Source organism: Choloepus didactylus, chromosome 14 (genome assembly GCF_015220235.1).
Source record: "Choloepus didactylus isolate mChoDid1 chromosome 14, mChoDid1.pri, whole genome shotgun sequence".
Lineage (NCBI taxonomy): Eukaryota > Metazoa > Chordata > Mammalia > Pilosa > Megalonychidae > Choloepus > Choloepus didactylus.
Window position 1 is genome coordinate 36862276 of NC_051320.1, and position 23273 is coordinate 36885548.

The following is a 23273-nucleotide window of genomic DNA, read 5'->3' on the forward strand; positions in this document are numbered from 1 at the left end:
TTATCTCTAGAGGCAGTTGTCCCATAAGTCCAGTCCATTTTTCTTTCTGAAATGCCCCTGGAATCTGTCCCTTCTTTTCTATTCCCAAAGCTGCTACAGTATTTCATGACCACAAAAACGAAAGTTTCTAATATAGCTTTCTCCACTCGGTTTCTCCCGAGCGCATCCTCCCTGCATCTCTCCAGATGTCATCGTTAATCTTCCCAAACTCCCATTCAGATCATGGCATTTTCTGGTTGAACTTCTCATTTAAAAGCTCAGAGAGAAGAAATGGTTGGGATGAGTACATCTGAGCAAAGCATGAAACAGCAGGGGCCAGCCAAGAAGGGACTGGATCAGAATCCATGAACGTTTATGAAGAGTGGAGAAGAGTCACAGCACTGGGTTGAAAAGCATTCCCCAAAATTCATGTCACTTGGAAATAGGGTCTTTACAGATGTAATTAGTTAAGATGAGGTCATATTGGATTAGGGTGGACCAGAAATCCAATTATTGGTATCCTTGTTAGAAGGCCTTGGAGGGACACAGAAATATACAGGGAGAGTGCCAGGTGGAGATGGAAACAGAGATTAGAGCTGGGCTGCCAGAGTTTGCTAGCAACCACTGGAAGCTAGGAGAGAGGCAAGGATCAGATTGTCCCTAGAGCCTCCAGGAGGAACCAGCTTTGCTCACACCTCCTTTTCTGACTTGTGGCCTTTTGAACTGTGAGAGAATAAATTGGTCAATTTGGGAGATAATTTTAGCAGTCTTCAGCAGAGTCTTTCTCTGAGCATGAGATTGAGGCAGAGGGTGGGCAGACAGGTACATAGAGGGGTGGAGAACAAAGGAGTGAGGCAGGACCCAGGATGCTTGGGCCTGAATCCAGCCTTGTCCCTTTCCACCTAAGTGCCTGCACTCAACCTCTCTGTGCCTCAGTTTCCTCATCTGTAAAATGGGGATAATAGTAGTACCTGTCTAGGAGTAATGTTGTTTCATGACATGATGCTTTAATATATGCAACCAACTTAGAAGAGTGCCTGGCACAAGGTAAGGCCTTTATAAGAGCTTGTTATACTAAATCTATTGTTAGAGGGTTTATAAACAAGGTGGTTTGGGATCTTCTCGGAGATTAACAAGGTAGCTCTCTTTTAAGTAAGCTCAGAACTGACAGTAACTAGCAAAATGGGCTTTTAAAGCCCAACTGCATCTTTTTAAGGGGCTATGGTTCAGGCCAAGGATCAAGCTTTCCGTCTGAAATTGCTATAGAGGAAAGAAAGGAAATGTTTTCCTGAGAACTGAAAGGAAAGGTATTCTTGAGTTAAGTGACTCTGGCTGGTATTGGTTTAGTGGAAGATGGTACTCATTTGCACCATTGTACTTCTTTCAAAATTGCTATATCCGCTTTGAACTTGGCTTTGTGAACTGAGGTGATCAATGTGAGAATTAGCTGCTGCTTCCTCTTCAGCCCACCTTGAAAGAGCCCACACATCCATTCCCTGGTCCAAGAGGGCCTGAGAGCCTGCCTTTGGAATGGGGGAAAAGGACTGACCTTGATATTTGGACCTTTAAATAAAGATTACTGTCACAAAAGAGATTCGGCCCAGGTGGGCCCTGAGCAGAATTTTCTGGCAAGTGCAGGCCTTTGAAGTCCAGCCTTATGAAATCAGAAGCCTTTCAATGGAGGTAAAATACAGCAACCTCATTCGTCAGGAATCCAGGAATCGCTCACAATAGAGGCTCGTGACACGTTGCAGTCATGATAGGGGCTCAGAAGTCAAGAAATATCTCAAGGTCCCAAGCAAGTGGGAAGGAGTCCTTCTTGCTTTTTTTCTCCCACATTTTCTAAGTGTAGAACATTTTTAGTTCTCAAAATAGGAATACTTGCCTCTGAGGAAGGGAAGGTGTGACTTTACGCCACAGGGTAAGGGAGGCACGCCTTCTAGGAGAGTCCGTTTTAACATTTCATCATTTACAGCATTCAGTCACTTATTCAACATATACTTATTGAGCCCTATTAAATGCCCAGCATTGTTCTTGGTATTGGTGTACAGCAATGAAAAAAATAACCCTCAATGGGGAGGAGATAAGAATAATCAAAGAAAATAAGTTAAATATATGATTTCATAGATGCAATAAGTGCTGTTAGAGAAAAATAAAGCAGGGAGGGAGTAGAGAGTGTTGCAGGTAATATTAAAACAAACATGGAAATAATATGGAGTAGAAAGTGAAATTTGAATTAAAATTTATAATAAAGCTCTAAACTTGGGAGCAGTGGATTGTTTCAGGCGTTGCAGTAGATTCCACCTTCTTCCCTTGGATAGAACCTGTTCTCTGCTGTCAGTTGCTCTAGTGGCTGATCAGTTTGCGAAGCACTGACAAGGTGGAAGGAGCGTGGGCTGTGGAGAAAGTGTTTCTCCATAACCACGGAGCCACTGGTTGCCTGGGGTCCGGTTTCTTCTGATCCTGAATGGTTCTTAAACTTTTGAGTTCTGAGCCCCAAAGATACCCAAGATAATTTTTTTCATGTGTCTGAGAAACTGTATAAAGAAAAGCAGGCTCAATTTGACATTATGTCTAATATCTCATTTAATTCAAGATTCAGAAAAATAAAATCATGCGCCCAAAGTCATATGGCACAACAGAACCAGGGCAAAAATACAACAAACTTTTACCCACTAATGAGAGCTCTTTTATGTTTTTGCACACCTTCAGCAGATTCCTGGAGAGTTGTAGCCCTTTTAAAAAATTATTATTTCAAAACTAAGGATGAAATTTTGCCTTTTAAAAAGGTTATAAAAGTAAGACAAGTTGGTTTTTCCACACTTCTGGGAAACTTTAAAATACTTTCATATGATGACTGCCATCCGAAGAAAAATAGATTTAGGTTAAAAGAACCACTCATCTATTGCAACCTTTGGGCTGAGAGCCTGTTTAAGTCAAGCATAAACCTCCATCCACATTAAGGATTCTTCTTTGAACAATTAACTTAAACCCTCTTTAACAACACAGTGTGCTGTCAGCATCATTCTTGATAACACTTCCCAAAGACTTGGACTTTTTTTAGAATTACTACCTGTTTATATAACACATATTTGCTAATCTGGTTCTGTGTGTATGTATGAAAGAGAGAGAGAGGGAGAGAGGGAGAGAGACAGACAGAGAGGGAGAGAGGGAGAGAGAGAGAGAATTTTGTCTTTATTGTGTCCCGATCAGTTTAGTCATCATGTCATATTGGCCCTCGAGAGGAAGCAGAGAGAACACTGGATTGGGATTCCCAAGATGTGAGTTCTAACCCTGCTCCAGGAATTACCAGCCATGTGACTCTGGGTGAGTCACCTGACCTCTATAGGATTCATAAGTCTTAGGATTAATGAGTTGCACTCTTTAGGTCTTTCAACTTTTGAGTTTAAGATATTGACCTGAAGTACGTTTTAAGACCCGAAGTATGTTTTAAGATTAAGTCATGCACAATAAAATCCACAAATGGAGTCTAATGTATATGCCTTCGGATGTATGTAGATGTTTGTTTATTTATGGACACTTCTTCTAAGCTGATTCTATGTGCTGCATCTTAGGACTGCCATCTCTGTTCCTATCAACATCCCCCTTAATTTCATGGGCCCTCCCCATTTTGTTGAGAAGGCAGAAATTATCCATGTGCTTACTACTGTCTTATTTTATAGTTATTTCTTTGATCATAGGATGCCCTGATGGCTACAAACCAAGCAATTGCTACATGATGTTATTAACCTCCCTTTCTGCTAAATGAGAATGGCCTTGTTTCAAGGTATATAATCATTCCCTCCTAATGATGTTTGCATGACTCTAAAGCTTTTCTCTCTTACCTTCCTTTTTTTCCCCCCATGCCAGACTCTTGTTGCAAGTAACAGGAATCCTACTCACACGAACTTAAGAATATAAAAAAAAATAAAAGGGAGGAAGGAATTTATCAGTTCAGGTAAGTCAACCACAGATGGACCTCAGTTTGGGGAAAACTAGCTCTAGGGACTTAAATGATGTGTGGTTCCTCTGCTTCTGCCTGTGTCTTTCTCCCTGTGTGTGTGTCTGTCACTTGCTTCATTGTCTGCTCAACTAGAACCAGGCCCATCAGCAGCTCTGACCACATGCCCTTCAGCCTGGTGAGCCAGGGGAGGGAGCTCTTTACCACCAGAAGCAGTGACAGAAATCCCAGGGGGTTTCCGGACTGGTGGCCAAGCATGGAGAGCTGTGATTGGACCTTCACCAAACCACATGTTTAAAAGGAAAAAGGAAGGTTACTGAACTGGGCAGAAGAAGAATATAAAAGGTCAGCATGTGTGGTAAATACAGCAAATACTGTCTACAATCTGAAAAATATAAGCAATTAGAAGAAAATTATTCACATCTGTCTTCCTACCCAAAGCCAGCTGCTGATACTGTTTTGCTACATTTATTTTAATTTCTATGCATATTTTTAATGTTTTTTAATCCTTCTTCCACCTAATTTTATAATATGAGCATTTTAAATGTAAATATAACATATACTCTCATGCACAAATAACTTGTAAATGGATGATAGAGCTAATAAGGTAAAATAAATCATGAAAATATTAGGAGAAAATATGCACGAATATTCTTATAATCTCCAGGGGAGGAGGGTCATTTTAAACAGATACCAAGTCAGAGCCCTAGCAAAAGACTGAAAATCTGACCACAAAACCTCTAAACTATGAGAAAATACATCATTTAAAACATTTCAAAATAGGTGAAAGAACAGTAGAAAAAATTTGTAATATAAAACCAAGGATTAATATCCAACATATATAAAGAAATCCAACAAATCAACAAGAAAAATACAATATAATATTCACCTATCAGATGCATAGAAATTTTAAAGCTTTGAAAATATTATTATTGGGAGTATGAGAAAATAGGTACTAACATTTGCTATTTCAATTTTAATCATTGTTTTAAAATGCACTTGCCATTTGAAGCCAGCAATTCCACTTCTAGCTATCTATCCTGGAGAAATATTGGCATATGAACACAAAGAGGCAAGGCAAGGATGTTCATTACAGCACTGATTTAAATGGGAAAATCTTGAAAACAACTTAAATATTCATCAAAAGGAAATTGGGGATGTGATTGAGAAGCTGTGGGTTTACAGAAAAATCATGCATAAACTACAGGGTTTCCATATACCACCCTATTGTTAACATCTTGCATTTGTGTGGAATGTTTGTTACAATTGATGATAGCACATTTTTGTAATTGTATTGTTAACTCTGGTCCATGGTTTAACTTATGATTCACTGTTCGTGTGGTGCAGTTCCATGGATTTTTTTTATTCTAATAACATATATACAACCTAAAATTTCCCCTTTTCCCTACATTCAAATATACAATTCAGTGCTGTTAACTCCATTCATAACATTCTGCTACCTTCACCAACATCCATTACCAAAACATTTCCCTTGCACCAAATAGAAGCTCTGTACATTTTAAGACTTAACTCCCTGTTCCCTACCCACACCGCATCCCCTGGTAACTCATATTCTAGATTCTGATTCTATGAGTTTGCTTATTCTAATTATTTCATATCAGGAGATCATACAATATTTGTCCTTTTGCGTCTGGCTTATTTCATTCAACATATGTCTTCAAGTTTCATCCATGTTGTCGTGTTTCTCAGAACGTCATTCCTTTTCATGGCTGAATAATATTCCATTGTGTGTATATATCATATTTTGTTTATTGTTTATTGGTTGATGTACACTTGGGTTGCTTCTATCTTTTGGCAAATGTGAATAATGCTTCTATGAACAGTGGTGTGCAAATATCCATTTGAGTTCCTGCTTTCTATTCTTTTGGGTTTATAACTAGAAGTGGGATTGCTAGGTTGTATGGTAATTGCCGCTTTCTATATTTTTAAAAAGAATGCATCCAAATGTTACGTGGTTAATAAAGAGTAAAAACTGTTCATAGCATAATTTTTGGCTACAGAATATTCTGTGAAAACAATGTGCCATAATTTTATAATTTCTTCTTACTCTAAATAGAGTGCTTCCCACCTTTGCACAGACAGCATTATACATCTTTTGGATTATTTCATTAGGATCTGCCCTAGAAGTGAAGTCAATGGTCAAAGGGCAAACACGTATTCTTGAAGGATTTTGCTAAATGACCTTCTGAATGTGTTGCCACAATTTACACTCTGTCATGGTTGTTTTTCTGCACTCTCCCCTTCTTTGGTCGCTTCTCATTCTCTCCCTCATTCCCCACTTTTGCTGCTTTGGTAAGTGTTCCATCAAATCTCATTTTGTTTTAATTTATTTCTTTGATCATTAACAAAGGAAAGTATTTCCCCATGTGTTCAAGTTTTATTTCCTCGTCTGTGAATTATCTTTTTTATCCTTTTCCCATATGCCTACTAGAGTCAGTGTTTTTTTTTTTTTATCCATTTGTATGAGCTCTCTACATTAAAAACCCTACTATCATATTTTCTGCAAATATTTTTATAGCTTTATTGTTTATCTTTAAATTTCTTCAAGTTTTCTTCCCCAAAGCTTGAGATTTACCTTTGCCTTTCTTTGCTGGCTTTATTTACACATTCTTATCACTATTTCCTCCAATGTTTGTATAAAATGACCTCTACTGGACCAAATCTCTTATCATTTTCCTTCAATTCCTGTTTTCGTTTTTTAATTTTCTTGTGGCAAAGCCTCATCTCAAACACTGTTATTTGTTATTTTGTTTATGTGCTTATCTAACATAATAATTTCCCTATACTACAGGATGTGCTGGGATGAATTCTTAAGTTTTAGTTTTCAGATTTGATTCTGATTTACTTAGTGATGGATTACATGCCTTCCTGTCTGTATTCCAGTTAATAACCCTTGGTTAACTTGAATAGAAATAGCCCCAAGTTTCACTAATAATAATAATATCTATAGTAATACTATCCATAATAAGTAATGTTTTCCAAAATACTAAACCTAGCCCCTTTAATGTATTTAACATTAATACAAATGTGAGCATATAGGTGACTCATTCAGTGCTGTCTGATAGAATGTTTTTTAGTGATGGAAATGGTCTATATCTGTGCTGTCCCATACAGTAGTCATATCCATGTGTGGTTGTTGAGCATTTTAAATGTGCCTAACGCTACTGAGGAACTGCATTTTTAATTTCATTTTAATTAAGTTTAAATTTAAATTTCCACATTTGGTTAGTGGCTGTGGTACAGGTGCAAGCTCAGAGCTTCCAAAGGTCATTTTCTACTTTCCAGATCCATTTTTAGGTGAACCTCTCTAAGCTAATTAAGGAAACAGAAATGATTCCCATGATATTTTGCTGTCAATCCCAAATCCAAACTACTGTGCTATGTTCTTCTCTTCTACCTATCAAATTTTAAAAACCTAATGTTTTTTAATTATTAAATTCTACTTAATAATTCTCATTTATTACCTTCATCTGGCTTCCAAGTAAGTTATTTTCAGGTTTGAGGATGGTGACATCCTTAAAATCTCCTTCTCTATCCCCTTTGCCTCCAGTACCATTTTTATCTGTACAGTTTAGATTTTATGTTTGTTATTTTATTCTTGAGTTTTCTAGTGGGAAAAGCACCTGAATTAACCCCAGCAAACTGTTATGGGGGTCTTGAAAATCATAAATATAACAAGATATCAGTACGTGCTGATATAAATGCCCCTGGGGTTTCTTAAGAGCTAGCTGTAAATTTCTTTTTTTGTTGTTGTGCCTGTTAATATGAGAAAAGAAAAAATGAGAGAGAATGAAGTTTGGAAAATAGTATAAAAATTCCTGTGTTCAGCATACTCAGCAGGGCATAGGATTTTCCCCAAACCATTTTAGACATACAGACTCTCCGTGTGGCCCACAGCCTGAATGTATGAGGGAGGGCTGGAGGCAGGGAGTGTCACCCTTGATAATCTTCCATTGCTTTGAGTAGGTGGGCAGAGGTTACTGCTATTTTTTTCCCTTGTCCCTGTGAAAGCTATGGCTGGTACCACCTTCTACACAGAAACTCCCCATGCCCACAGGGCCTCCATCCATTCACCCTGTCACAGCCATGCTGCCACCTGCTGCTGGCATCCTCTCACCACGTGGAAAGCAAAGCTGACTTCCCAGGCCCTTGGCCTAGCCTGAAATTTCAAACAAAACCTGGTGTCAGTGCTGTGTTTTCTTGCTCCTTTCCAGACCTTAAGAGGAGAGAAGTAAGGAGGAAGAGAGGGGAAGGGCAAGAAGGGTGAATTGCCAGAAAAATATAAGTGCAACCTCTTATATTTACTGTCATATATAACAATACATACATAATCCACACATAATCAAAAGGCTTTCTTCTGTTTATCCTAAGTGTGTCCTTCAGAAATTTAGAGCTATTTTCCCTTCTTCAATTCTTAGTGCAGAGAAGAAATTGCTAGTTATGATCTTGGATATAAAAATAACAGTCTTTATAATTTTTCTATATCTTTTTTCAATAGGTTTTCAATACAGAGTTCCAATAACCATGCCATAGTCATTTAACCTAGGTTATTTCATGTTTCTTTTTTTTTACACTACTTCCATATTATTCTCCTATTAGTGATGCTATTCTCCTGTTAGCTTTGAATACCTTTCTCCCATTCTCAATCATGTTCAGCTTATTGTTCCCAGCAAACTCTGTATCCCTGATACATACCTTGCAAAGAATCAATCATACCCTATGCAGAATATTTTTATTTCCTAGAACCTAAAATTAAGTGTTGCTCGAAGTACATGAGCTGCCATCCTTTAGAACAGCATTCAGCTTGTGTTTCTAAGGCCTGCAGATGCTTCCCGCCAGGAGTGGCTACATAATTTGAGGGTCCTCGTACAAAACGAATATGCGGGGCTCCTTGTTCAAAAATTATTAATTTCAAGAGTGACAGCAAAGCATTACACCAAGCATAGGGCCCTTCTAAGTGTGAGGCCCTATCGACTGCACAGGTGGCAGAGCCACGAAGCCAGCCTTGTTTCTGGCTGTATCATGTGATGCTGGATGTGGCAGGTACAATACACTTAAGGCAAAACTGTGTTTCTTAGGGTCTCTTGCTTCCTTTTCCCCAGGCCCTTCTGGGGTTGTTACGAATTCGGTGTTGCTTTGTGTTTGGGCCTGTGGGGGAATCAGAACCTAGCTATGCTAGGAAGATTTAGGATCTTGTTTTAGAAACCGAAGAATTTTGAACAGAGGAGGGACACGGTTCAATGTGCATGTTAGGAAGGTTATTCTGGCAGCCACCTGGAAGATAGACCAGAAGAGAATGATCATAGAATCGGGGAGGTCTGCCTTAGTCCAAGGAGAAACAGAGAGGGTCTGAGCTAAAGCTGCAGCAGGAGAGTAAGGTGAGAAGATGAATCTGACAGATATGTTCAAAGCAAAAATCAACAGAATCTGGTGACCAGAAGGATGTGGGCAAAACGAGAGAAGAAGGAACCAAGGACAAATGTCTGGATGAGTTTGGTCTTAGTGAAAGTCACTGAGAAAGGGGAAGCAAGAGGGGAGCAGCTTGATGGGGGAGATGGTCAGTTCCATGTGGGGGCATGCAGGGGAGTCCTGTACCAGTATTTTGGTGGTTAGGAGATAGGTCTGGTGGGATATATTGATTTAGGGGCTGTAGTGGTCCTTGGCCTTTTTGCCATCAGATTTATTCCTCCTCTTTTCCAACTCTGCTCTTAACCAAAGGGAGTCAAGCTCTGCAGACTCTTTCTCCCGTGCTCCCTTCTCAGGGGCTGCTGGTGGGAGATTGGTGAGAGTAAGGCAGAAGCCAGGTATTTCCCTCTCCCCACCCCCACCCTAGGGGTTTCCTCCCACTTGGCTTCTCTCCTGCAACCTAGTCCAGAGGTTCCAGTGTCCACCAGGTCTCCAGAGCCCTTCGCTCCGACCGCCCCATCTCTTCCTTGTGTCTCTCCAGCCTGGGGGGTAGCAGCTTCCTGTCCTTACTAATCTGTGGGTTGTCTCACCATCTCATTTGTTTTCTCAGCTTTTCTATCCCAAGTGGGGATTAAGTTCCTTGTTTTTTTTAAACTTGAAGTGGTTTCTGTTTTCCTATGTGGATCTGGTCTAATACCGGAATCATTAGCATATATAGATGTTTGCTAAAGTAATTGAATCTGCCTTGGGATTGTAGATGAGGACTGAAAATTGCCTAACAAATTTGGTAACAAGGTGGTAATATTAACAAGAGCATTTTTCAGTGGATTTATGAGAATGAAAGTCAGACTGCTGTGGGTTTGAAAAAATGACTGAGAAGTAAGGAAGTAATGAGTGTACATTTCATGTTTTAATTTGTTTTGTTTTGTTTTTCCTAGAAATTTGACTCCTACAGGAAGGAGCAAAGGAGAAAGGATCAGAAGAAAGGATTTTTAAGGATGGAAAAGATTTGGGTATCATTAAAAGATAGAAGAAATTGGAATTAGGAGAGTAACTGCAGCAGTAAGATCTCTGAGGGGTTAGAGGGAGGCGTGAGATCCAGAGCCCAGATGGGTGAACTGGCTTTGCATGGACAGAGGGACATTGATTTGTCTAATATGGGAGAAAGAGGCTTAAGGATGGATGTAGTGCAGATTATTTTATAGGTAGGGCGGCAAACAGAAATTTGATTTAGTTTAAACCCAAAGGATTGTATTTTCTCTGTGGGTTTCAGCAGAGCCGTGGAAATTGGCCCTGGACCCCTAGGGGAATGGAAGAAGTGGCAGTTACAGGTCAGGGCCGAAATCATGGCATAATGGAAGAGCAGTTGAAATTGGCTCCCACAAATGGTGAGTACTTCCACTCTGCAGGACTGTGTGAAATTCTCCAGGTTTCCTCAGTTGCTGGTGTGGAGTAAAGAAGGTGAAAGCATTTGATATGTAGCGATGGTTCATCAAAGGGTGGTCCGTGGACCACAGGCATCAGCATCACTTGGGATCCTATTAGAAATGCATAATCTCAAGTCCTGCTGCAGATTTACTGAATCAGTAAACCTGGCAGTGGGACCTAGCAATCTGAGCTTTAACCAGCCCTCCAGGTGATTCTGATGGGCACTAAAGTTTGAGAACCACTGCCAGACCATTGCTACTGAGGTGTGGTCTGCACACAAGCAGATGCTGATCACTTGGGGGTTTATAAGAAATGAGGATTCTCAGCCTCACCCTCTTTCCCCATATCAGAATCTGAATTTCAACAAGATCTCAAGGTGGTTTGTATACACATTAAATTGAGAAGCACTGGACTTCGGTGGGCTTATTCTCCCTGAGGGTACTTGTAGGTTCTAAATGAGTGGGGTAACTTTTAAAGAGTAATTTCAGGTTCAGTTCAGCTGGTGGGGGCATATCACATTTGGAGGCTGAGAACCCTGCCTGGTGACAACATATAGAGGATCACACATTCTATTTCCTCCTGTGGACTACACATTAGACAAAGAGTAAACATACACACACACACACACACACACACATACCCAGCCCTGAAGGTTAGTCCTTCAGCAATAGCCATTGAGTGTCTACTATGTGTGCCAAGGATTTTGCTAGACAGTGAGATGCACAAATCCCTACATAGCTCCCAGGCTGACAGAGGATTCAGACACATGAACACATTATTACAGTGTCTCTGGTAAAAATGTGATCTTGATCTGCAAGGGAATTTTGAGATCACAGAGGAGAGGGAGTCAGAGGACCAGGGTGGATTAGAAAAGACCTTGGGAATAAGCTAATTTTACAGAGTGAGTTGGGATCCACCAGGAAATGAGGGGGCAGGACAGGCATTCCAAGGAGAAGCAGCCATGGGAGCAAAGGCCCAGGGACAGGATGGGGAGTTCTGGAACCCCACTCAGGGGTGGGGGGAAGGGGCACATTTGTTGCAATGTCAGGTTACATCTCATTAAAATAACAGTTCTTTGTGACATTTTCAGGCCAAAGACTATGTAGCCTTCCTTCTGAGCACAACTCTTTTTGGGTGGTGCTGAGGATCAGGTCGTGGGATGGAAGGATTAGGCAGAGGTTGCATCTCTGATATCACTACACTTCACATGGGATTCACTGTTTAGAGAGAGGGAAATCAAACATGTAATCTATGGAAAACCCCTCTATTGTCACAGTCTCTCTTCTCAATCCAGAAGCCATGATCCTAGTGGTACAGAGAAATGTCGACACTCAAGTTGGGAACATTTGACAATCTCATTTCTCCATGCAATGCAATGTGCCCAGGGACACCCCAGCATGTACCCAGGCCTGCATTCCCAGCCCACTCTCCGCACTCCTGTGCAACTCTCGGTGCACTCTTGGTGAACTCATGCCACAACGCACCAGGATGGATATCTGAGAATTCCTGTCCAAGTTTCTTAGCTCTTTTGCAGTCCCAAGGCCCAGGTATATTCTGCCTCAATTTCCTTTAGCTTTTCCAAATTTATGCTAGAATACATGATGAAGATTTTATCCCCTAAAATTATTCCTCAAAAAAGAGGCAGTTATCATATATTTGGGTCTTACCACATCTCTCATTTCACAAGTGTTCACTCAAACACAAAATTTTGAACAACAAAATGTTTTCTTAAGAAGGCATATTAGCCTGAAACAATCTCAGTCAATGCTACTTTGTGAGGCTTATGGAGGCCACTTGATGCAATCAGCAAAATGAGAGAGGCAAAGAAATTTAACTTTATATATGGCAGTTTTTCCTGGGGTCGCAATTGCTGGCTGTGGTTGGAAACAAGCTTTCTATACATCAACTTACAAAGCAAGGTCAGACGTGGTTTTGGTATGGAACTCAGAAATAGTAAATGAATTTCTGGTGGTTGGAATAGTGTCTAGAGACACTTCATACCTCATACACAGATCCAAAAGTGCTTCAAATCAAACAGCTTAGCTGGAAATGAATATCAGGTGCTCTGGAGAACTGTTAGGAGACTTCAAAAGTAGCTTTAGTGACAGGAAAGACACTGCTGTAGAATCCCCATGTGGAAAGTTTGAATAAACTAGAGTTGCGGAGTGTAAGAATGGACAAAAGTAACTGTCTTAATTTAATATCTTATTGTATATCATATTTAATTTTAGCCATCTGCCAGTAATTTAATTAATGAACAGCTTGTACTTAGTTACACACACTGTAAGTCCAGTTTCAGTCTCCCCTCTGAGTACAGACCCATTTACTCCTCTGCCTACTCTTATGTCTTTCCGCTTGAATGTCTAATAGACACCTCAAGCTTAACATGATAAAAAGATAATTCTTAGTTTTCATCCCAAACTTGTTCCTTTACATTCTTGCTTATTTCAGTAAATGGCACCACAACGGACCCAGTAGCTTAAGGCAAAAACCTAGAAATCATTCTTGACTCTTCTTTTTCCCTCACATCCCAACTTTGGTTTCAAAATATATCCTAAATCCGACAAATCTCTTCACCTCTACTACAAAAATTTATCCAGTGCCCATCAGCTCTAATCCAGACTTCCTCACGAGCTGCCTAACTGGTCTTATTGCTTTCACATTTGTCCTCCTTCAGGCAAAATTCTACACAGCAGCCAGTTGCCTTAAATATATTAAAACAAAGCACGCCTTTCTCTTGTCCCTACACCTCCAAAGAAGAAATCTAAACTTCCTTCCAAGGGCTAGAAGACCTGTACAGTCGAGCCTGCCCTACCTCTCGCTAATCTGCTCTCCTTGGTCTCTCCTTACTCCCCTCTAGCCACACTGTCTTCTCAGTCTTCCTTGATCACACCAAACCCATTTTCATCTCAGGCTGTCACACCTCCAGCTCCCTCTGCAGAAAGCCCTTCTTCCAGAACTTAACTCCTGCACTTCATTCAGCCACCTGCTCAAATATCACATCCTCAAAGAGGCCTCTCCTTACCACCCTATTAGACTAGCACTCCAAATCTGCCACTTGATTTTCTTCAGAGCACTTATTACCAGCAGCTAGAATGTAAACTCCATGAAGTTGGGAAAGTTTGTCTTGTTTATTACTCTATCCCTAGAATACTTTTATGGGTGCTAGAATATTTCTTCCCTAAATTTAAATTATTGTTTGACTATTCCATCCATATCCCTAAGAGATGAATTATACATTCTGGTGGGCTGACAAACTTATTTTGGGATGTTGTTGTTGGAAGATCCAGGGGTTCTCAAACTTTACAGTGCAAGAGAATCACTTGGAGGGTTGGTTAAAACTGAATAATGGTAACTTTCTTCAAAGTTGCTGGGTCAGGTATGGATGGGGCTGGAAAATTTACCCTCTTAACAAGCCAGATTATGAAGATGCTGCTGGCCCAGGTACCACACTTCTAGAACATAACCATTTGTGACAAACATCCCCTCCTGCAGCACCCCTCCTCCATGCCTTTTTTCTTCCTAATCCTATTGCCCTTTTTCCAACTGTCAATAGCATAGCAGAAATCTAGTAGAATCTGTGCCTCAGATTTGCTCCTTACCGGAAGGGCAATCTTATGATAGGAAGCAGCTGAGAACCAAGGCTGCCTCTTGCTAGCCACTCCCAGGATGGTGTGCTGTAATTATTAGACCCTCAAAAAAGTCTGTGGGGGTAAAAATGTCTGTGGGACATTATGCATTATAATTATGTCAAAATTTGGCAAAAGGAATGCTTTTCACTCTCATACCCTGCAAGGCTTTAAGCCAGTGCTTTCTGCACCTTGTAAAATATGCCAGGGCCATCAGCGCTAAAAGGCTGTGGTTGGCCACAGAAAATCAAACCGAGTTCTCTCTTCGTGATTGCAAGCCTGGGCATGGACTGATTGTTTAACTTCTGCCCTGTGCTATTTAAAGGGAACAGGACCGGGATCCAGTTTCTCATCTGCTGCAAAAGGGGAACAGGACCGGGATCCAGTTTCTCATCTGCTGCAAAAGGATTTCTTATTTATTCCAAAGGATCACGTTGAGGTAAAGGGGAGAAGTTTTTGAAAGGTTTCTAATTTTAAAGGTGTATAGATTTGCGATTGAGACTTATTTATTTTTTAATTTCTACTTAGATGGACCAGCCGGGAGCCCTTTTGGTTTATAAGGAGATTCCATGCTTCTTCCCTACCCCCACCATTTTACATGCACAGTTAAAGACGATTAATAATTCTAAACCCCATTTTCCTTTTGCTTCTTCCCTGGCATTCATCTGCTGCTCATTCCCCTGAGTAAAATCATTAAAGCTTTATCCAAGAATACACCGGTCTTGGGGGTATGACCCATTCAACAGTTATAATCATTCATCATTACCTTGGCCAGAATTCATTTGTGATGGGGTAGCCACTCTCTTAGCAAGTCTTTGAACACAGGAGAAAGAAGTTTTGTGGGAAAATAGGCGGAGGTGCCATCAGGGAAAAGTCTGGAGTAAAACCCCAGGATCCTTGTGATGGAACTGCCTGTCTTTATTTTGGTGCTGCCCACACAAATCCACACACACAATAAAATTGCCTAGAACTAAACATACACACACACAGGAGTATATAGGAAATGGGTACAATCTGAATAAGGTGGATTGAATCAACGTTAATTTCTTGGTTGTGATATTGTTCTATAGTTATTCAAGATATTACCATTGGGAAACACTGGGTGAAGGATACATGGGCTCTCTGTATTTTTTCTTATAAAATGTGAATATTCAATTACCTCAAAATAGAAAGTTTTAAAAAAGTGCTGCACTAATGCAAAATGTTGATAATGGGACCAGGTGTATGGGAACTCTATTTTCTGCATGATTTTTCTGTAAACCTACAACTTCTCTAATTAAAAAAAAAGAAAAGGAAAAGAAATTTGGGGATTAAAAAAGAAAAAAAGTGCTGCAAGAGAGGACAGGCCTGGTTGATGTGAGCATGCAGAGTCCTGGGCAGTTGGAGCAGCAAGGGAACATCAAGAACCCAGAGAAGAGGAGATAACCCCAATCTAAAGGGAAGACAGCACAGAAGGAAAGATGGGGCATGTTCCTGAGGAAAACCTCACTTTCCTCTTATTTTTAAGTTACACCATAAGAACATGTCTGTCACCAAGCCATAATTTCTAGAATTATCATTCACCAGATGCTGAAAGCAATAATAAAAATAGCTAGCACTTATTGAGTGCCCTTGGTGCCAGGTTCTTTACTTGAGTTATCTCACTTGATCCTCTCAGTGATCTTATGTGGTTGGTACTATTATGTTTGCTTTAAAGATGAGAAAACCGAGGCATAGAGAAAGAAACCTATCTGATAGTTGGCACAGCCAGGACTTATCTGATTCAGCAGCAGCAGCTTCACCAATGCTAATTGAGCGCTCACTATCTGCCAGGTTTATTGTCCTACACTTCTCTTCATGAGGAAGAATTTGGCCTATCACCATACTATTATTTCTGGAATATTCACCATCATATATTGGCATCAAAGAACCACATTCATTTATTGTGTGCTGAGTGCCAGCGGTTTGCATGAATTATCTCATTAAAATTTCACAGCAAGCCTGGATGTATTATCCCCATTTTATTGATGAGAAAATGGAAGCCCAGAGCAGTTATTACAAAAATCACAAAATGACACATGGCAGAAGCAGAGTTGGAGCCCAGGTCACTGGACTCCAGAATTACCTTTCAATGTCTCTATTCCACTGTCTCTAACCCAAAATTCACATACTCAAAGTCATTTCATTTTCCAGCTTAGCCAAAGGCTTTCCCGTCTCTTGGTATCCACTGGCCAGGGGGCCTGAATCAGTTTTATTTTGCCTGGATGGAACGGAGGTGGATCTTGCAAATTCATTTTGCAAATGACACCCTTGGAACTTTCCTTACTATGTCAACCTATTACCTACCTATGGCACAGGACAAGTTCTTTTTACTTACATGGTTCAATACACAACAGCACGTGCACAATTTGGGGCTAAATAAACTCTTTTTAATGCTGATGATAAAGACAACAATTTGCTCTGAAGGTTTGTAGGAAACAATATCAACATCTCTGACTTATCAGTCATCTTGTCCTTTCTCACCTTTTGTCATTTCAGAGTGCCTGGTAGAAGGTTGGAGACGTAAGCAGATTCATAGAGACAGAAAGTGGATTGGAGGTTAGGGGTGAGGCAGAGAATAGGGAGTTATTGCTGACCAGGTACTGAGTCTCTATTGGGGTGATGGAAAAGTTTTGGTACTCGATGGTGGTGATAGCACAATATTGTAAATGGAATTAATGCCACTGAATTGTATACTTAAAATAGTTAAAATGGCAAAATTTTATGTTACATATATGTTACCACAATTTAAAAAAAAATTAAAAACCAAACCCTGAGGGGCTGGCCCATTCCCTGTTCCTTCATCGCCTTAGAATCACTGAGACGATGCACACCAAGTCATGAGGAAAGCACCGCGGACGCTTCTTGCAGGCTGATGGCATTAACCAGACAAAATCACAGCGGCTCGGAGCGGGTGAGGATGTGGAATCTTCCCCAGCTGCGGGCCTCTCCCGCTTTCACTTTTCTGTTGGGAGCACGCCCACTCCGAGCAGACTCCACGTCCTGGTTTTCCCCGTCGCTTCCTTCCCCGCCAGCCGCGGGCTGCCTGTAAACATGCGTGGCTCACAGAAAGGAGCCGCCGTGATTGGCGGAGCCGAGCCTGGCCTCCTCTACTCCAAGCTTCGGAGCTGTCAGTTACTTGTACGGTGTGAGCTAGATTTTGGCGCCACAGCTGGGAGTGAGGCTTTTGTTCCATAACAAAAACAAGAGCCTGAATGGCAGTGCTGCCAGCGCCCAGCCCGGCGAGGCGGGCAGAAAGGAGCCTGCGTGGTGAGTGTTTGTGACCTGTCATTAAAGGCAGCTCCCTCTGCTTCCAAATGATCACATGAAAACAATGTGGCAAATTATGTTTGTACCAGCAACGACCCTGCTTGAGCGGCGGAGGTGAATATTATGCACCAGGCTCCAATAATGGGCCTGTTAGCTCAGGTGGTAACGCACATTGCTCATTGCCAACCGCGTCCTTTCCAGAGCTTTTTGTCCCCGCTGTCAAAGAACTTCTGTTTTCCCTCTGCAATGAAAGGCCGTCCTTCTGGCTGAAACAAATTAAATGATAGATTCACTTACTCCACAAGGAAAGGCTAGGCATTAAATGGCGTAATGCCATTTACCCGACTTTGTGGTGCCTGGTTGTAAATACATAGAGATGGTTTCTACTATATTATTTGATTTTTGTGGGTATGATACTCAGTTACAACACATCAAGATTCAGTTGCTATCTACTTTGAGAGAATCCATATGGGAAACCATGAGTTCAAAAGCCAGATAATTTAGGAGTGGGTATTCTCATATCAAAAGGGATTCTTCAAGTTTCAAAAGCATTCAGAAGACTTGAACCCCACCACCACCCCAAATAACATACCTCAGTCAGTGATGCTGACATCAAAAATGCCACAATTAAAAATGTATTCATTTGCTTTAGACTCAACCTTATTGAAATGAAAATGTTGAGGAAATGATGAAGTAAAAGATAGTCATTTACACTTCAGTGTGAATGAGTTTAACCATTTCTTTCTTAGCAGATTTTCATGAAGGAAAGAAACTAGTTGCAACTGAGTCCTGAAAGGAGACAGAGTAACAATATGACTGCCAATGAATGCAGACAAAAATGCTGGTGCCTCAGAAAACAGGGGTTTCCTCAGAATTCTTTTGCAGTACTGTCCAGTGGAATGTTCTATGATGGTGGAAAGATTCTAGATCTGCACTGTCCAACATGGTAGATGCTAATCATAGGTGATTATTGGGCACTTGAAATGTGGCTTGTGTGACTGAGGAATTGAAATTTTTAAAAGTTTATTTAATTTTTGTTAATTTTAATTTGAATAGCCACACTATGTGGCTAATAGCTACTATATTAGACAGCAGCATTTAAAAAAAATTCCTTCATCTTTTTTTTTTTTTCAGATGAGCCAAACTCAGAGGTGATCACTATGCTTGATTAAAAACTTTAAGGATTACCAACTAATAACCTGTAAGTGGTATGCCAGATACCCTTCTTTTTTTTTTTAATGCAATTTTGAGATATATTCACACGCCATATAATCCATCCAAAGTATATGATCAGTGGCTCACAGTATCATCATATAGTTGTGCATTTATCGCCACAATCAATTTTTTTTTCATTTTTATTGAGATTGTTCAGATACCATACAATTATCCAAAGATCCAAAGTGTACAATCACTTGCCCCTGGATACCTTCATACAGCTGTGCATCCATCACACTTAATTTTTGTTCAATTTTTAGAAACTTTTCATTACTCCAGACAAGAAATAAAGTGAAAGATGAAAAAAGAAAAAAAGAAAAGGAAACTCTAAACCTCCCCATCCCTAACCAACCCCCCTCAATTGTTGACTCCTAGTATTGATATAGTACGTTTGTTACTGTTTATGAAAAAATGTTGAAATACTACTAACTGTAGTATATAGTTTGTAATAGGTATATAGTTCTTCCCTATATGCCCCTCTATTATTAACTTCTAATTGTATTGTCATACATTTGTTCTGGTTCATGAAGTGATTTCTAGTATTTGTACAGTTGATCATGGACATTGCCCACCATAGGATTCAGTTTTATACATTTCCATCTTTTGACCTCCAACTTTCCTTCTGGTGACATATATGACTCTGAGCTTTGTCTTTCCACCTCATTCACACACCATTCGGCGCTGTTAGTTATTCTCACATCTTGCTACCAACACCCCTGTTCATTTCCAAACATTTGAGTTCATCCTAATTGAGCATTCTGCTCATACTAAGCAAGAGCATCTACATTTCTTCCACAAGGTAGGAGGGAGAGTCAAAGAAGGTAGAGAGGCAAAAGAAAGAGGAAACAAAAAAAAATGACAGCTAGGAAGCAGAAAAAGGAAAAATAACCTTAAATCAAAGTAGAATAAAGAATCAGATAATACCACCAATGTCAAGTGTCTAACATGCCTCCCCTATCCCCCCCTCTTATCTGCATTCACCTTGGTATATCACCTTTGTTACATTAAAGGAAGCATAATACAATGATTCTATTAGTTACAGTCTCTAGTTTATGCTGATTGCATCCCTTCCCCAATGCCTCCCCATTTTTAACACCTTGCAAGGTTGACATTTGCTTGTTCTCCCTTGTAAAAGAACATATTTGTACATTTTATCACAATTGTTGAATACTCTAGATTTCACCAAGTTACACAGTCCCAGTCGTTATCTTTCCTCCTTTCTTGTGGTGTCTCACAAGCTCCCCATCTTTCTCTCTCAACTGTATTCAGAGTTACCTTTGTTCAGTGTACTTACATTGTTGTGCTACCATCTCCCAAAATTGTGTTCCAAACCACACACTCCTGTCTTCTATCACCCTGTAGTGCTCCCTTTAGTATTTCCTATAGGGCAGGTGTCTTGTTCACAAAGTCTCTCATTGTCTGTTTGTCAGAAAATATTTTGAGCTCTCCCTCATATTTGAAGGACAGCTTTGCTGGATACAGGATTCTTGGTTGGTGGTTTTTCTCTTTCAGTATCTTAAATATATCACACCACTTCCTTCTTGCCTCCATGGTTTCTGCTGAGAGATCCGCACATAGTCTTATTAAGCTTCCTTTGTATGTAATGGATTGCTTTTCTCTTGCTGTTTTCAGGATTCTCTCTTTGTCTTTGACATTTGATAATCTGATTATTAAGTGTCTTGGCGTAGGCCTCTTCATATCTCTTCTGTTTGGAGTACGCTGCGCTTCTTGGATCTGTAATTTTATGTCTTTCAGAAGACATGGGAAATTTTCATTAATTATTTCCTCTATTATTGCTTCTGCCCCCTTTCCCTTCTCTTCTCCTTCTGGGACACCAATGATACGTACATTATTGTACTTTGTTTCATCCTTGAGTTCCCGGAGATGTTGCTCATATTTTTTCATTCTTTTCTCCATCTGCTCCTTTGCGTGTAGGCTTTCAGGTGTTTTGTTCTCCAGTTCCTGAGTGTTTTCTTCTGCCTCTTGAGATCTGCTGTTGTATGTTTCCATTGTGTCTTTCATCTCTTGTGTTGTGCCTTTCATTTCCATAGATTCAACTAGTAGGTTTTTTGAACTTTTGATTTCTGCCGTATACATACCCAGTGCTTCCTTTACAGCCTCTATCTCTTTTGCAATATCTCCTCTAAACTCTTTGAATTGATTTAGCATTAGTTGTTTAAATTCCTGTATCTCAGTTGAAGTGTACGTTTGTTCCTTTGATTGGGCCATAACTTTGTTTTTCTTAGTGTAGGTTGTAATTTTCTGTTGTCTAGGCATGGTTTTCTTCGTTATCCAAATCAGGTTTTCCCAGACCAGAACAGGCTCAGGTCCCAGAGGGAAGAAATATTCAGTATCTGGTTTCCCTGCGGGTGTGTCTTAGAAAATTGCTCCACCCTTTGATGCCTCGGGTCACTGTGCTTTTCTGCCCAGCAGGTGACGCCTGTCAGCCTATAATTCTTGACTGGTGTGAGGAGGTGTGGCCGTGTTCCCCCAGGCTCTGGGGTCTGGTTCTGAATGGAAAGGGCCCCACCCCTTTCCTCCTAGAGAAGACAGACCCCTCAGGTGGAGGTCATTAGCATTTCAATGGTCTTGCTCTCTGCTTGTGGTGTCTCCACCCTTCCCAGAGTCACAGCCCTGGAAACTGAAAATGACTGGGGCTTTCTCCACTGAGCCAAAAAAGAAACAGATAGTCCCCTTCAGACCCACTCCAAGGCAACCCTCCGGCTCTCCCAGGTCAGTCGTCACCCAAAGCCTCTGTCTGTTTTTTGGGGCTGCGTACCTGTAGTGAGCAGTTCACACTCGCTACTTAAAACCCCAGTTGGAGCTCAGCTGAGCTATATTCGCTTGCTGGGAGAGAGCTTCTCTCTGGCACCACACAGCTCTGCAGCTCAGGGTATGGGGGAGGGGGTCTCCCAACCTGGTTCCGCAGGTTTTACTTACAGATTTTATGCTGTATTCTCGGGCATTCCTCCCAATTCAGGTTGGAGTATGATGAATGGATGGTCTCGTTTGTCCTCCCGCAGTTATTCTGGATTATTTACTAGTTGTTTCTGGTTTTTTGTAGTTGTTCCAGGGGGTCTACTTAGCTTCCACTCCTCTCTATGCCGCCATCTTGCCCCTAATGCTCGCCGCAATCAATTTTAAAACATTTTCACTGCTCCAAAAAATATATTAAAAAAAATAATAAAAAAGAACACCTAAAATGTCCATACCCCTTATCCCTCCCCATTATTTATATATATTTTTTGTCTTTATTTTATTACTCATGTGCCCATACATTGAATAAAGGGAAGGTCAGTCACAAGATTTTTCACAGTCACACAGTCACACAAGAAAAGCTTTATAGTCATATAATCATCAAGAATCAAGTCTACTGGATTTAATTCAACAGTTTCAGGTATTTCCTTCTAGCTATTCTAATACAATAGAAACTAAAAGGGAGTATCTACATAATGTTTAAGAATAACCTCTTAACGATGCTTTAGATCTCTCAGCCACTGACACTTTGTATCATTTCTCTTCCCTCTTTTGGTCAGGAAGGCTTTCTTAATCCCATGATGCTAGGGCCAGGCTCATCCCCGTGAGTCATGTCCCACATTGCTAGGGAGATTTACACCCCCGGGAGTCATGTCCCACATTGCCAGGGAGATTTACACCTCTGGGAGTCATGTCTCATGTAGTGGGAAGGGCATGAGTTTACCTGCTAAGTGGGCTTAGAGAGAGAGGCCACATCTGAGCAACGAAAGAGGTTCTCTAGGGTGACTCTTAGGCACAATTATAAGTAGGGGACAGCAGCATTTTAAAAGTTGAATTTACCACCAAACTTCAGGAATAAGTAATTGCAGAAAGTTAGAGTGGTGGACAGCCTCTAAGATGGCCCCTAACATTCTCTGCCTCCTGATATTCATGCCCTTGAGTGAGATCCCCTCCCCTTGAGCAAGGGCTAGACCTGAGGCCAGGGGTGCTGTCCCATTCGGGATCCCTCTGCATATTCACTTTTTTTGATAGCTTTATTGTGGTGTAACATACATTCCATAAAATTCACCCATTTAAAATGTACAATTCAGTGTTTTTTAAGCATATTGACAGAGATGTGAAACCATCAGAAGAATCTAATTTTAGAACATTTCTATCATGCCCAAAGAGAAACCCTGTACTCATTAGCATTCATTCCTCTTTCTTGTCTGCAGCCATCCCCAGTCCCAGGCCGCCTCCAGTCTACTGTCTCTAAGGATTTCCCTATTCTGTTTGTTGCCACTGGCTTCTTTCACTTAGTGTAATGTTTTCAAAGTTCCTCCATGTTGTAGCAAATTTCAGTACTTCATTCTTTTTTATTACTGAATAAT

General features: G+C 40.6%; 1 long non-coding RNA gene across 1 annotated transcript; it reads left to right on the forward strand.

The window, feature by feature from the left end:
• The first annotated feature begins 10510 nt into the window (after positions 1 to 10510).
• On the forward strand, positions 10511 to 15024 carry LOC119508725. Its single transcript, XR_005211572.1, has 3 exons — positions 10511 to 10755; positions 14750 to 14863; positions 14953 to 15024. It is a non-coding gene; the product is annotated as an uncharacterized LOC119508725 (long non-coding RNA).
• The last annotated feature ends 8249 nt before the right edge of the window (positions 15025 to 23273 follow it).